The following is a 17,315-nucleotide window of genomic DNA, read 5'->3' on the forward strand; positions in this document are numbered from 1 at the left end:
AGTTCCATGATACATTCTTCAAAAAGACATGCATAGATGTGGAGAGATGGATAGATAAAATGTACACATGGCCACTTGTGTGAACACATTTCCCCCCAGAAATGCTGCCTATTATATCATCCCTTAGAGAATTACAATGCTCTTGAATCATATTATGTAAGATCTGAGAATTCCTGCTGAAATTCCTGAGAAAATTGTTTCACCATTCAATTCCCAACATTTTTAGAAAACACTTGTAAAAACATTGAACAATATTTCCAAGGTCAGTATCACATCATAACTGATTTATCTCATTAGACCGTAAGGTTTTGAGGATCAAGAATGGGTTCAAGGGTTTTCTATGTTAGCCAACATGGATAGTAATGAGTTTAGAGAATTCTATCACTATTCAGGAATATAGAAAAGAGCAAGACAGAAGCAAGGCAAATATTAATAAATAAATGGTAACAATTTGGATTTTGACATTTCTGGGATGTCCTGTGGGGTCTGTCTCCTTAAATCTATAATGTGTAACATTTGAATTATTTAATAAAATCATAGCTTGTCCTTATGAGCTATTTTCCACAATGGTAAGATCACATTTAATCTTATTTAATTATGAAAATCACATTTTAAGGTAGGTATATTTAAATTAAAATGTGTACAAGGAAAATAAATGGTTCTGAAATATATACATTAAAAAAAAAGAGAGCGAAAACTGAGTTTGCTAGCCTCGAGATTAAAAAAACTCAAGATGAGAGGAATGTGGAATGTAATGGCGGCTTTCAAATATTTGAAAATCAGACTAATATGAGTGGAATCAAAGTTTCACACAGATAAAATCAGATCTCATATAAAGTAGTAGTTTAATGACTCCCCTGAAATCCTAGGATGTTTTTTCCAAGTGTCTGGCTCAGAAAGTAGTGAGGCATAAAGTCTGCAATTATTGGTAGTGTCAAGGCATAGCCTGACAAAAACAGGTATTTGTGGAGGAATTAAATATTACATTAGCATTTTGCTTCAGGATCTCATCTAACCCTAACATACTATCGCACTAAATTTGTGGTTAACCTCTGCAAATAATATCTAGAGATCTAGAGAAAGTTATACTCTCACTGTATAAATGTTCTGCTCATTCACTGATGTCAAATTATGAAATCAGCTTGTTTCTCTCTTTGCATTACTTATAAATAAAATTTCTTCAGGTGAAAGTTGTTAATCTTTTCAGCTTGCTGTAAATCTGTCATCTCAGAAGTGTTCTTTCATTTTGGTAGAATTTGTATTTCATCTAGAGCATTGAAAACTGAATTCTCTATCATATTGTGAAATCAGTCGTTTAATAATTCATGAAATGTGAACCTTTTGAAACCTCCGTTTTGCCTCCACTTGAATGCTCTGGCCTTTGGTCTGTATCAAAAAAGAGTCTCAACATGTGGAAGAAATCATATGAAACCTGAACAAGGTTTTATTCTTAGACACATAAACTTGAACAAATTCTTGCCAGTGACAGGGCTATCAAAGGAGTATAGCACCCATTTGAGCAAATTCTCCTGGAAAGAACCCCAACTGAATGAACTTCAGGCAAGTTAGTGGAAGCTCGTGTAACTAAGCATTATCCAGACAGTCATCTTCCACAGTGCAGTGAGCCAAGAATCCAGATGTTCATGCTGCCACTCAGTCAGTTCAGTCTCTCAATCGTGTCTGCTTATTTGCAACCCCATGGACTGCAGAATTCCAGGCTTCCATCTCCATCACCAGCTCCCAGAGCTTGTAAAACTCATGCCCATCAAGTCGGTGATGCCATACAACCATCTCGTCCTCTGTAATCCCCTTCTCCTCCTGCCTTTAATCTTTCCCAGCATCTGGGGCTTTTCCAGTGAGTCACTTCTATCCCATTAGGTGGCCAAAGTATCGGAGTTTCAGCTTTAGCATCAGTCCTTTCAATGAATATTCAGGACTGATTTCCGTTAGGATTGACTGGTTTGATTTCCTTGCAGTCCAAGAGACTCTCAAGAGTCTTCTCCAAAACCACAGCTCAAAAGCATCAATTCTTCGGTGCTCAGCTTTCTTTATGGCCCAACACTAACATCCATACATGACTACTGGAAACACCATAGCTTTGACTAGACAGACCATTGTTGGCAAAGTAGTGTCTCTGCTTTTTAACATGCTGTCTAGTTTGGTCATAGCTATTCTTCCAAGGAGCAAGCATCTTTTAATTTCATGGCTGCAGTCACCATCTGCAGTGATTTTGTAGTTCAAAACAACAACAAAAACAAAAGAAAAAAAAGTCTGTCGCTGTTTCCATTGTTTCCTCATCTATTTGCCATGAAGTGATGGGACCGGATCCCATGATCTTAGTGTTCTGAATGTTGAATATTCAGTCAGCTCTTTCATCCTCCTCTTTCAGACTCATCAAGAGGCTATTTAGTTCCTCTTCACTTTCTGCCATAAGGATGGTGTCATCTGCGTATCTGACGTTATTGATATTTCTCCCAGCAATCTTGGTTCCAGTTTGTGCTTCATCCAGCCTGGCATTTCGTGTGAAGTACTCTGCATATAAGCTAAATAAGCAGGGTGACAATATACAGCCTTGACGTACTCCTTTCCCTATTTGGAACCACTGTGTTGTTCCATGTCCATTTCTAACTGTTCCTTCTTATTTGCATACAGATTTCTCAGGAGGCAGGTCAGGTGGTCTGCTACTCCCATCTCTTTAAGAATTTTCCACAGTTTGTTGTGATCTACACAGTCAAAGGCTTTAATGTAGTCAATAAAGCAGAAGTAGATGTTTTTCTGGAATTCTCTTGCTTTTTCTGTGATCCAAGGATGCTGGTAATTTGACCTCTGGTTCCTCTGCCTTTTCTAAATTGAGCTTAGATGTCTGGAAATTCATGTTTCATGTTTCATGTACTGTTGAAGCCTGGCTTGAAGAATTTTGAGCATTACTTTAATAGCATGTGAGATGAGTGCAATTGTGTGGTAGTTTAAGCATTTTTTGGCATTGCCTTACTTTGGGATTGGAAGGAAAACTAACCTTTTCTAGTCCTGTGGGCACTGCTGAGTTTCACAAATTATTGGCGTATTGAGTGTAGCACTTTAACAGCATCATCTTTTAGGATTTGAAATAGCGCAATTGGAATTCCATCACCTCCACTAACTTTGTTCGTAGTGATGCTTCCTAAGGCCCACTTGGGTTCTCATTCCAGGGTGTCTGGCTCTAGGTGAGTGATCTCACCATAGTGGGTATCTGGATCATGAAGATCTTTTCTGTATAATTCTTCTGTGTATTCTTGCCACCTCTTCTTAATATCTTCTGTTTCTGTTATGTCCATGCCATTTCTGTCCAAAATTGTGCCCATCTTTGCATGAAATATTCCCTTGGTATCTCTAATTTGCTTGAGGAGATCTCTAGTCTTTCCATTCTATTGTTTTCTTCTATTTCTTTGCAGTGATCACTGAACAAGGCCTTCTTATCTCTCCTTGCTATTCTTTGGAACCCTTCATTCAAATGGGTATATCTTTCCTTTTCTCTTTTACCTTTAGCTTGTCTTCTTTTTTCAGTTATTTGTAAGGCCTCCTCAGGCAACCTTTTTTGAATTTCTTTTTCTTGAGGATGGTCTTGATCACTGCCTCCTGTAAAATGTCACAAACCTCTGTCCATAGTTCTTCAGGCACTCTATTAGGTCTAACCCCATGGATTTATTTGTCACTTCCACTGTTTAATCATAGTAGATTTGATTTCAGTCACACCTGAATGGTTTAGTGGTTTTCCCTACTTTCTTCAATTTCAGTCTGAATTTGGCAATAAGGAGTTCATGATCTGAGCCACAGTCAGCTCCCTGTCCTGTTTTTGTTGACTGTATAGAGCTTCTCTGTCTTTGGCTGCCAAGAATATAATCAATCTGATTGACCATCTGGAGATGTCCCTGTGTAGAGTTGTCTCTTGTGTTGTTGGAAGAGGGTGTTTCCTGTGACCAGTGTGACCTATGACCTCTTGGCAAAACTCTGTTAGCCTTGGCTGTGCCTCATTTTGCACTCCAAAGCCAAATTTGCCTGTTATTCCAGGTATCTCTTGACTTCCTACTTTTGCATTCCAGTCTCCTATAATGAAAAGGACATCTTTTTGGGGTGTTCATTCTAGAAGGTCTTGTAAATCTTCATAGATCAGTTCAATGTCAGCTTCTTCAACATTACTGGTCATAACATAGACTTGGATTACTGGAATATTGGATGGTTTGCCTTGGAAATGAACAGAGATCATTCTGTCGTTTTTGAGATTGCATCCAAGTACTGCATGGAGGACTCTTTTGTTGACTATGATGGCTACTCCATTTCTTCTAAGGTATTCTTGCCCATGTAACAGATATAATGGTCATCTGAATTAAATTCACCCTTTCCAGTCCATTTTAGTTCACTGATTCCTAAAATGTCGATGTTCACTCTTGCCATCTCCTGTTTGACCTCTTTCTGTTTACCATGATTCACAGACCTAACATTCCACATTCCTATGTGATATTGTTCTCTATAGCACCAGACTTTACTTCCATCACCAGTCACATCTACAACTGGAGGTGTTGTGGATGTGAACCTGGGGAGTTCATCTTTCAGTGTTATATCTTTTTATGTTTTCATACAGTTCATGGGGTTCTCAAGGTAAGAATACTGAAGTAGTTTGCCATTTCCTTCTCCTATGGACCATGTTTTGTCAAAACTCTCCACCATGATGACCCATCCATCTTGCATGGCCCTACATGGCATGGCTCATAGTTTTACTGAGTTAGACAGGGCTGTGGTCCATGTGATCAGTTTGATTAGTTTTCTGTCATTGTGGTTTTCATTCTTTCTTCCCTCTGATGGACAAGGATAAGAGGCTTATGGAAGTTTCCTGATGGGAGAGACTGACTGTGGGGAAACTGGGTCTTGTTTTGATGGGCGGGGCCATGCTCAGTAAGTCTTTGATCCAGTTTTCTGTTGATAGGCAGGGCTGTGTTCCCTCCCTGTTGTTTTACCTGAGACCAAACTACCATAAAGGTAGTGAAGATAATGGCGACCTCCTTCAAAAGGTCCCATGCATGCACTGTTGCACTCAGTGCTCCCTACCCTGCATCAGACCATTGCCAATCCACGCCTCTGCCAGAGACTCCTGGACACACACAGGCAAGTCTGGGTCAGTCTCTTGTGGGGTCACTGATGCTTTCTCCTGGGTCCTGGTGCCCACATGATTTTGTTTGTGCCCTCCAAGAGCCTGTTTTCCCAGTCCTATGTAAGTTCTGGTGGCTCTATGGTGGGTTTAACAGTGACCTCCTCCCAGAGTGCTAATACCACACCCAGGTCTGCTGCATCCAGAGCCCCTGCCCCTGCAGCAGACCACTGTTGACCCATACCTCCACAGGAGACATTCAAACACTCAAAGGCAGGTCTGGCTCAGTCTCTGTGGGGTCTTCAGGTGCACACAAGGTTTTGTTTGAGCCCTCTGCACATCTCTGGCGGGTATGGGGTTTGATTCTAAATGCAATTTTGCCCCTCCTACCATCTTCCTGGGGCTTCTACTTTACCCTTGGATGTATCTTTTTTTGGTGTGATCCAACATTCTTCTGTTGATAGTTGTTCAACAGTAAGTAGTAATTTCGGAGTTCTCACAGGAGAAGATGAGCATAGGTCCTTCTACTCCACAATCTTGGACAGTAAACTGCCACTGTTACTATTACTGAAAAAAAAAAAAATCAACCAGGTAACCAGGCCTTGCAGCTGTACTATTCCATTTACATTCACTGTACTTTTCATTTTATTTCTGGGGGGATATTAGAAATTAAATAAGTTCAAGGTTATACATACAATGGTGTGGAAAATACTGAGAATTCAAAAGTGTATTAACTACCAGTTATATATCTTGGATTAAAACAATACGCTGAGCCCTTGCTAGTGTTCAGTGGATTAGACCAGTGTTCAAGATACTCTCCTATCTTAGTGGAAGGCATTTTTTTTCACCTATGTCCTTAACAGCATTATCTATCCTACTTTCTTACCTAATAATATGAAAACCTATGTCTAATACATCTGGGCACTTTAAAACAATAAATAATCTTGCTGAACATAATGTTAACACACTCAAGGTTCAATCTTCATCGGAAAGACTGAAGATAGTGATTTACTGTAAGAGCATGGTAGAATATAGTCTTCCAATTGTGAGCTGCTTAACAAATTTGGCAATAAGTTTCAAATAATTAATACTAAACCTACAGTATATCTTAACTGGAGAATTACTCCATAATACTATTTTGCAAAATTAAAATCAGGAAAATAAGCTATGAGCTGATATCAGTATACATTTTAGTAAGGATGGTTAATCTATCTTCTTTTCAGAGAAACAGGTGCAAACTAAAATTTTTAATTTTATGTATAAATGTATATTTACAAAAGTGGAAGTGTTAGTCACTCAGTTGTGTCCAACTCTTTGTGACCCCATGGACTATAAGCCCACCAGGCTTCTCTCTTCATGGAATTCTCCAGGCAAGAATACTGGAAAATGTGTATGTATAGTCCTATGAAATTTACATGTAATCCTACAAACATTGTTAACCTACAGAAACCAATTTCATTTTGATGTTCTTTGAAATGAGTGTTTTCTATTATGAGAACTAGTCCTCAATAATTTAAATCTTATTGAATTATTTTGCTTATATTTCAATAGTTTTATATGTATTTTAGAAAGGAATTATCTGAAAATGTCTCACAGACAATCAATGAGATATCCAATATTTATTTAAGTTATTTTAGAACTAACTACACTTGGTGAGTCTATATTATTGGGCTTCCTTGGTGACTCCAATGTTAAGGAATCTGCCTACAATGCAGGAGACCTGCGTTGGAATCCTGGGTTGAGAAGATACCCTGGAGAAGGGAATGGCAATCCACTCCAGTATTCTTGCCTAGAGAATTCTGTGGACAGAGGAGTCTGGTGGGCTGCTGTCAATATGGTCGCACAGAGTCCGACAAAACTGAAGTGACTTAGCATGCATGCACGCATTGGAGAAGGGAATGGCAACCCACTCCAGTTTTCTTGCCTGGAGAATCCCAGGGACAGAGGAGCCTGGTGGGCTGCCATCTATGGGGTTGCACAGAGTTGGACATGACTGAAGCAACTTAGCAGCAGCGGCCAGTAGTCTTGCCTAGAGAATTCCAAAGACAGAAGAGCCTGGAGGGCTACAGTCCATGGAGTCTCAAAGAGTCGGACATGACTGAGCAACTAACATTTTCACTGTCACACTTTCTAAGTCTATATTATTAACATTTATATTGAATGTCTACTACGTAGGGAAAAAAAAGAGGATTATTCTTTTTGGGGGAGGAAGTTAACATCTAACTTTGTTAAATAAAATTTTGTTAAATGTATTTATTTAAATACATTTATTTATTAAATACAGTTCTTTTCTTTTAAAAATTTTTTACCCTCAAATAGGGACTATCTGTCAGTTTCCTAATGACTATTAACAGCTTCAAGAATAAAGCTCAAAACCCTTTGAAGAATCCTGCTTAATATGCAAAAGGCCTATCAGTCTACAGCCCATCTCACTGCACTTTTTCCCTTTTAATTCATTATCAATCCTAGCATTTCCCAAGAGTGTGTTCTGAGTTAAAATATATTTAGTTAAAAAAATTAAGCCAAACCCCTAATGCACACTTTGCATTTTTGTGAAATTCCCAAGGAGGAGAAGATATACAGTTTTTCTTAAGTTTATTTGACCACAGATGCCTTTTATTGTGGACCATTCCTCTAGAATAATACTTTAAGGAACACATTCTGCAACACAATTCTGTATGGAAAACCTTGACATTTCTCCTCCTGGTAAAGTCTTGTGTATCCTTCAATGTTCAGTTCGATGTCAATTTCTTGTTACATATTCTCTTGACATTTGCAGACTATGCTAACTCATTACTCTCAATCCATACTGTATAGCTTTTTTCCTCTACTTTAGTAGTTTTCATATGCTAATACTACTGCCGTATTTCATCAAATCTGAGGCATGGGTATCAAAGTTGCTCAGCGGTGGCTGACTCTTTGTGACCCCATGGTCTGAAGTCCACCAGGCTCCTCCATCCACAGAATTCTCCAGGCAAGAATACTGGAGTGGGTTGCCATGCCCTTCTCCAGGGGATCTTCCCAACCCAGGGATTGAACCTAGGTTTCCTGACTTGCAGGCAGATTCTATACCATCTGAGCCACTAGGGAAGCCCAAGTACTAAAATTTTTAATCCTTTAAGAAACCAAAATTAATAATGCTAATGTTATTAATATTAATATATCATTCTAGAAAAATTATAGTAGTAGAAATATCTTTTAGTCTTATTTAAAATAATTTATTATATGATATTTTTATGAAGACATAAGAAGGAAAATATAAGTGAAATAAACAGGGAAAATAGTTTCTAAAACTACTCTAAATTCTGACTTCAAGTTTTGCTGTTACTTTTCAACAGGATTGCATATATTTGTTATAAGTGGCATTTTCTATTATCAAGAACATTCACAATTTACTTAAGAGAGGGCTTCAGTACTGTCTCTGAGTTTTTCTTCATACCCCCTCATTCTTTAATTTTTAATGTTGGTGCTTACTTGATCATTCAACATGTTCCATTCATGTGAAAACAATGACAACTACATAACAGTAACAACTTGACAAAAATTGTAGTATATTATTGACTATAAGAAGTTCTCTGGTGGCTCAGACTGTAAAGCATCTGCCTACAATATGGGAGATTGTAGGGTAGGGTCAATCCCTGGGTCGGGGAGATCCCCTGGAGAAGGAAATGGCAACGCACTCCAGTTTTCTGCCTGGAAAATCCTATGGACAGAGGAGCCTGGTGGTCTACAGATCATGGGGTCGCAACGAGTCAGACACGACTGAGTGACTTCACTTTCACTTTCACTATTTACTATAATACTTATCCTAATTTTAGAGATCTTACAATGTGAAAAATATAAATCTTAGAATTGAGAAATTGTGGTATGTTTCCATTTCCCGAGTAAGAAGCAATATATCTCTTGAGGGAAGGACATTGTCATCTTTAAAATCAACTGGCAGTCTCAGTTCCCACCTACAGATACTCTCTCTCTCACACACATACACATTTATTTTGACACAGGTTTGCACATAACTAAGTTGCTGTTGATTCATCTGTATAAATATTTCCTGCTGTTTTTTATGATACATATTTATTAGATACTTTTGATGTTATAATCCCTAAACTGAATAATACATAGGTTAATAGATATGTATAGGTTTGGAATAGTTGAGCAACTACCCACTGGGCCTTAAAGATTTACTCTCATTGAGATAAGTTTGCATATATTGAGCCAATTTGATTTTTAAAATAGAAAAGGTCTTGTCAATATCTATTTGCAGCCAAGAAGTCTAAGTGGTGATTGTTATAAAATAATACCTATAGTAACTAAACAATAGCATAATGTACTTTCTCTTAATTTATAAGCATACATACAAAATGTTTTTGTATAACTTATACACATTCAGTCAAGAGCTCTACCAATTTATGAGAACATCCTTCACATATATGTTTAAATAAATAGAATTTTCTTCCTGATGAGTAAGTCTGTGCTGACACATATAGAACTGACTAAAGTAGCTGAGCAGTTTTAAATACTAACAGCAAATGTTGACTTATTATTTTTTAATCTCACTTTCCTCAGAGAATCCAGCAATTGCATAATTTGATTTATTTAATCATAATTTAACATGCTGTAAAAATCTGTCTGGGGCTAATCCCAAGTTCAAACAGAATATAAAGTTAATACTCCTTAAGTAGATATTTTTATTTTGAAGAAGTCTTTGCTTTCCAAAAAGTCACAAAAGTTGTTATGGGTCAAAGTATCAAATTCATACACTTAGAATTTTTAAACACTGGCTAAAACTATTATTCAATAATTTTGCAATTGTTTTTTAATAACTTAACTAGATAACATTTTAAGTATTCCATCAACTGTTGGGAAATATTTGAGATAAGAAAGAAGTAATTTAAAGGCAGAAAGAAAAGTCAAAGAAAATGAGAACACTAAATCACAAATATATGTTCACCTCAATTTCATGGCAGCACCATTTATAGTAGCCAAGATATTGAAACAGTATATATATATATATATACAAAGAGAGAGACACACACACAATGGAAAATTACTTAGCCATAAAACAACATGAAATTTTTCCATTTGCAATACTATGAATGAACCTGGAAGGTATCATGCTTAGTAAAATGTCAGACAGAGAAAGACAAACACTGTACATACATCACTTAGATGTGGAACTTAAAAAATAGAGTGAATGAATAAAAATAGACTCACAGATATAGGGAGCAAACTGGTGGTTACCAGTAGGAAAAGGAAAAGGGACAGGCACAAGCAGAGTTAAGGGATTAAGAGGTAAAATGATTTTGTGTAAAGAAAATAAGCTACAAGGATATACTGTACAACATAAGGAATATAGCTAATGCTTTATAATAACTTTGAATGGAGCATCATCTATAAAGATATGGAGTCACTGTTATACCCCTGAAACTAATATAATATTTTAAATTAATTATAACTCAAAAGAAGGTTAAAGGTACTACTTTGTCTCATAAGCCTTAACACTCTTATTTTTGTCTTGTTGAACAAGTATGTAATATAATTTACTTACTGAGTTTAACTCAACTAAAATATGTCTGTGCATCAAAATGTCACATAAGAGTTAAAATAAGCCAGGTATATTTAGAAAAGTGTGTGAATAAAGTTTAACAAGTTTTCTCTCTTTAGCAAACAGAACCTCTTAAAATAAAATAAAAAACTAAAGATAAATGAAATCAAAAGAAATGGAAAGAATGGGTTAAACCGTCAACTGAGTCATGTTAAGATACTACCACTGAGAGGAATTACATATATAAATGTAACAATGAAAGCACAGATGGGATCTAAATAGATAGTACTTTTGACAAAGGTTTTCACCCAGTCAAATCTTTTTTTAATCTTGTCTTCTGAGCAGAACTAGAAAAAATTAGTTTGCTATAATCTTGGCAGAGTCACGATAGTTGCCTGTGTACACAGGCACGTGTGCATACACATATTAGTGTGCTTATGAACTCACCAGAGTGAAGTAAAATTATGAAGAATACTGTTCCCAAATATTTTGAACATAAAAAGCAGAGATGTGTAAGCCAATGTAAAGATGTCAAAAATATAACATAGAAGTTACTTTAAGTACTGAAATATGTAATACTTCACAATTCTGCAAAATGTCCTTTTTTTTTTCTTGTAGTAAGTACTAAAATGATTCAATTTGATTATGTAATTTCTGTTACTGACTAATTGGTACAGCAATAAATAGTGCACAAATTTCTCTGAGGAGTTTTTGGAAATAACTTCAAGTACTTTGTATTCACAAAGTATATATATTTATATACGTGTATATATTATATATAATTATGCATGATATAGTACATTATATATATATAATATTGAAATAGAATCAATTATAAATAGACATCATGAAAAATGTAATTTAAAAGTTTGATTCTTTTAATTAAAACATTTGAATCACACAAAATCGATGTTTAAAGAAAACATGAACTGATTCTTTTTCTATTTCTATTGCTGTTTTAAGTATGAATAAAACCTGAAGGTATAATTGCTATTTGTATATACTTTTTAATTGCAGAAATCATTATTTATAATGAAGCAGTCCTGCTGCAATGCATATATCCAAGGCTATCACTTGAGAGAGGTGTAATCTGGAGATTGATTTATGCATTGTCCATTCTATTCTCTTTATAGTGAACCTTCTGACCTAAAAAGGTAAGAAACCAAAAAGAATAAAACAACCAACACCCCTCCCAAAAAACAACCAAGTAACTATATCAAAACATTTAAATATGCAGATTTCTAAACTTCTCTGCAACTCAGTTTTTTTCTGAATGACTGAGAGTCTATAAATTGATGCATGCCTGTGATTTTCAATTCAGAACTGAATTGAGTAGAAGAAAGAAGCATGGTAGAAGGCAATCACATATTGACACAAATTGCAGTAAATTTCCTGAAGTGGCAGCTTCCTGGCGGTCAACTATGGCAGTAACAACATAACCTCAGAGGCTGAGAACTGTTTCAGAATGTTTGGTTTAGATTGCACCTTTCTGGGTCTCCAGATGATTTGTAAGGCACCCAGAATCTGGTTACAGTCATTCCTACAAGAATACCTTCTCTTGTCTGCAACTGAACCATAACACTTACACAGTTGTTGTCAAGAACAGTTGTAAACATCATTCTCACAAAGAAAAGAATCTTTGGGAATGGCAGTCCAACACTATTTCAGATGAAAGTTTAGTGAGCACTCATCTAGTGTTAAAGGATGAGATATGATCTCTCCTGTATTTTTAACTGAATCTCTTTGGATGCCATACAAGCAAAAGGCCAGAAAGTGTCAAGAATAGTAGAGACAAGTTAAATGACCATAGAAGAAAATACTACAAAATGCATTCTATGAGGCCAGTATTATGCTAATCTTAAAGACAAAGAAGTTAGAAAATTATAGAGCCATATCCTCAAAGATATAGTCACAAAATTCTTAATTCAGTTTTAGTAAATTCAATCCAACAGTGTGTAGAAAGGATAATACATCATGACCAAGCTGAGTTTATCTTGGAAATGTAAATTTAAATTTTAAAAAATTAAGGAGCAAGATATACATGTGAGGTAGACGTAATGACATATGGAACTGATATTAATATTAACAATAAAAAAAGAAAAATTTAAAAAGACTAGGGAAATTGTGAAAAATAATTGTATAGTGGTCAAATTCATTAAAGTAGAACAAGGTCAATGTTATTTTTGAAGATAAGGTAAGATACATACATACATACATATACACTTGTATATATCTTACCTTATTTTCAACAAATATATATGCATACATATGGGGCTTCCCAGATAGCTCAGTTGGTAAAGGATATGTCTGCAATGCAGGAGACCCAGTTTGATTCCTGGGTCAGGAAGATCCACTGGAGAAGGGATAGGTTACCCAGTCCAGTATTCTTGGGCTTCCCTTGTGGCTCAGCCGGTGAAGAATCCGCCTGCAAGATGGGAGACCTGGGTTTGATCCCTGGGTTAGGAAGATCCCCTGGAGGATTCTATGGACTGTATAATCCATGGGGTCTCAAAGAGTCAGACATGACTGAGTTGCACTTTCACTTTCACATGCTTATTGCTTCAAAATGTATGGAACAAATTTATATCTTGTCTCAACTCTCAAATCTCTGATCCATTTGAAATTGCTACTAAATATAAGAATAGGCAAATGTCAGAAGGGAGAAAGAGCTTATATATATACATATATATATATATAAGCCAATATAAATAAGCCTATATATGTATATACATATATGTGTGTGTATATATATATAGAGAGAGAGAGAGAGAGAATGAACTATTAAAAAACAGTATCATGAAAGAAGAAGGGTGCCAAAGGAGGAAAAATTGAGGTTATAATAGTATTTTAGTGAAGACTTAAAGTTCTTTGTCTAAAAATACGAACTAAAAATAACTGTATTTGTTGTATCCTTTCAGCATTGTATCTAGAGAGCCATGTTTTAAAACAACTTAAAATAGAGTGGAAAACTATATAGATAAATCACTAGGTAGACAAAAGTTTCTGCGTATTTTGTAAACTTCAAATTAACAAGAATGGAATGTAATACCAAATAACAGCTTGGAATAGATCTATTGTTTATTAGAGGCAATGTTTTCTTGGCTTCTGGTTTGTCCTATTTATCTCTAGTTTTTTTCTAGGTCACAGAGCACATCAATATTTGTATTCTTTTAGTACTAAGAAAAGTATTTTAGAATTATGGTAGAAATTACATCAGTAACATTCTTTGATCCTATAAATACTAGTCTTCCATTTTATTCAAAATGTGTATCTCAAAGTCATAATATTCTTTGTGAATGCTAACAGGCTAACAGCAGCTGCCCTTTACTGGAAGAGCCTCAACTGAAATTAACATGTGGATATTTTGGGAGTATTATTTCTTAAAATCTAGAGGGATGTTAATATTAGGGTCTCTGTGTTATTTTAGCTAATTAAAGGTTTAATTAATTAAAAATAACCTAAAAGTTGCTTTACGGAATTCTGAAACAAGACACTAGCCCAAATTAATGTTTAAGTCCTTTTTGTTCATTCTTCAACATGAAGAGATAATACAGTATCATGAGATTCAGGGAGAGATGCTTCTCTGAGAAAACTTCATTTCTTCCATATCAAAATCATGAAATTGGGGTCATAGTAGGTGTTTCATGACTTTATATCCCACAATAAATTCTAGGATCAAAGATGTAAAGGAGAATGAGAGAGTTGCAGTGATGGAGTAATGTGGAGAGATGGGACAGCGGAAAGGCAGAAAGACTCAAAGGGAGAAAGATCAGTTCCGTTCAGTCGCTCAGTCATGTCCAGCTCTTTGAGACCCCATGAATACCAGCATGCCAGGCCTCCCTGTCCATCACCAACTCTTGGAGTTTACTCAAACTCATGTCCATCGAGTCGGTGATGCCATCCAGCCATCTCATCCTCTGTTGTCCCCTTCTCCTCCTGCCCCCAACCCCTCCAAGCATCAGGGTCTTTTCCAATGAGTCAACTCTTTGCATGAGGTGGCCAAAGTATTGGAGTTTCAGCTTCAGCATCAGTCCCTCCAATGAACACCCAGGACTGATCTCCTTTAGGATGGACTGGTTGGAACTCCTTGCAGTCCAAGGGACTCTCAAGGCCAATATAAAGAATGGGAAATTAATTATTCTAACTATAGCTACATTAAGCAAAAAATGAGAGCAAGTTGAAAGGATGCATGACTGTCTGCAAATATCCAAGGACATGGATACAGATAGGTCTCAGGGATAAACTTAAATTACAGGTTGTAAAATATGACAGGAGAGATTGAAGGCGGGAGGAGAAGGGGACAACAGAGGATGAGATGGTTGGATGGCATCGCCGACTCAATGGACATGAGTTTGAGCAAGCTCTGGGAAATAGTGAAGGACAGGACTGTGTGCTGCAGTCCATGGGGTTGCAAAGAATCAATGACTGAGCAACTGAACAACAATAGAGGTTGTAATACCCACCAGAGTCAGATGCATGAGCTTACAACAGGCACTCAGAGTTGCCCTCTCAGAAAGACTAGGGCTGAAAAGTTAATATTCTGTGGTTAATCTTGAAATTACCATTTATCTCTCAAATTATATTTGTAGGTGGAGTTCCATAGGATAATGGAATATGTCACAGGGAGCCGAGGCACCAAAATGGTCTTGCCTCCTGCCTCTCCCCTTTTCCCAGGCTGTCTGTTCCCCTGTCCTCGGGCACCCTGGCCTGCCAGCTCATATCTGCTCTCAGTTGCCCACTGGTCCCTGCTGCACTTGCTCCCAAGGCCTTGGCCCCTGCACTGCCACCCTACAGCCCTCAGCCTACCCAGTGACTGTGGAGACCTGGGCACAAGTCAGAATCAGGAATGCGGCGTGGGCAGCAGCCATCCTCACCCCACGCTGGCAAAGCTATGGCTCTGTCATCCAACAACTTGGCAGGTTAGGGCTGTTGTGTGTTCATAATTCAGGTACTGATGCATTCCGCACAGGGATCCTAATCCCTTTGGAATTTTGTCACTGTGAGTTGGGGGTGACTGGCTTATGGAAAGATCGACGTTCCTTGGCTGGATCACATCTTGGACCAGCATCTGGACTGGGAAAGGAGGCGCATAGAGGAGCAGAGCCTGTATACATCACGGGTACTTCTTTGAGGGTCTGCACTTGCTCTGCAAGTATCCTCATTCTCAAGGAGGCACATTTCATGGGATGTTAAAACCATCTTGATGGGTAAAGCAAAAGACTGCAAAAGATGGGGGGAAAAAGTTTTATGTTTCAGTACGTTGAACAGCTGGGTTTCCCAGGTGGCACAGTGGTAAAGAATCCGCTTGCCAATGCAGGATAAGTAAGAGATGCAGGTCTAATCCCTGAGTTGGAAAGATCCTCTGGAGGAGGGGATGACAACCCACTCCAGTATTCTTGCCTGGAGAATCCCATGGACAGAGGTGCCCGGTGGGCCCAAAGAGTAAGACATGATTGAGCGACTGACTTACTGACTGACTGACCTTTAATGGCTGCACTTGTTTTTGCCTTTTTGAATAAGAGGTCTTATGTTTTCATCAGCACTGGGCCCTGCAAATTATGTAGCCAGGTCTGATGCCAGCAATATTTCCCTCCTTTCTCTCATCTTTGTTTCTTTCTAAATGTCTGTTTTATTCTTCCATTTCTTTCTGTAGGTCAACTCTTCCTTGGATAAGATGATCCATAAGACATACACACGTGCACACACAAATACAGCTACTGGAAAGAAGTACTGGAAACGCAAAGTGTTTGAGCTTTTTTTAAATTTATTTATTATTTATTGAAGGATAATTACTATACAGAATTTTGCTGTTTTCTGTCAAACCTCAACATGAATCAGCCATAGGTATACATATATCCCCTCTCTTCTGAACCTCCCTCCCGTCTCCCTCCCCAGCCCACCCCTCTAGGTTGACACAGAGCACCTGCTTGAGTTTCCTGAGCCTCACAGAAAATTCCCGTGTACTTGAGTTTTTATATCAATCACCAAGATTTGCTTTCCAGAGATAAATTTCCAGTGGAGAGTATAATTTGACTTTGGTCAATTTTAAGTATGTCTGCTGTAACTACAATAATCTTAGGAGTGGAAGTCAAGATGTCAGGAAAAAGTGATAAAAGTAGGGTGATAAAGTCAACTACATTCATAACAGAGTATAAAGAATAGGATCTCGGGTAAAATAGAAAGTTTCAAAGCAAACCTGCACATATAAATCCCATAAACAAAAAATTATGATAAAGTAGACTAAGTTAAAAATAAACCTATTACCTTCTGAAAGATATCAGAAAATTAAACTGATAAGAAACAACTTGGTACATGTATGGAAAAGCTACACCTCAAAACTATGAGGAGAGGTAGGTATCAGACCCTTGTTCCCCTACTTTTCATGAGAACTGAGACCATTTAGGCAAATATAACTTCTTTGTTCTAGAAAACATAAAAGTTCAAACTAACACATCTTTTCACTGCTTGCTTCAGAATATTAGTATAAATAAGTTTAACTGGGCAACCCATTTTCTCATCTGAGCAAGCAGCTTTCTTTTTAGGATAACAATTTTCTCACTTGAAGAAAACAGCTTACTTATATTATAAAGCAACAGCTTGTTTGTCAACATTCATTTAAAAACCCTTAAGCTTAAGAGTTTTATCATT

This window comes from Cervus canadensis, chromosome 25, assembly GCF_019320065.1.
Source record: "Cervus canadensis isolate Bull #8, Minnesota chromosome 25, ASM1932006v1, whole genome shotgun sequence".
Taxonomy (NCBI): Eukaryota; Metazoa; Chordata; class Mammalia; order Artiodactyla; family Cervidae; genus Cervus; species Cervus canadensis.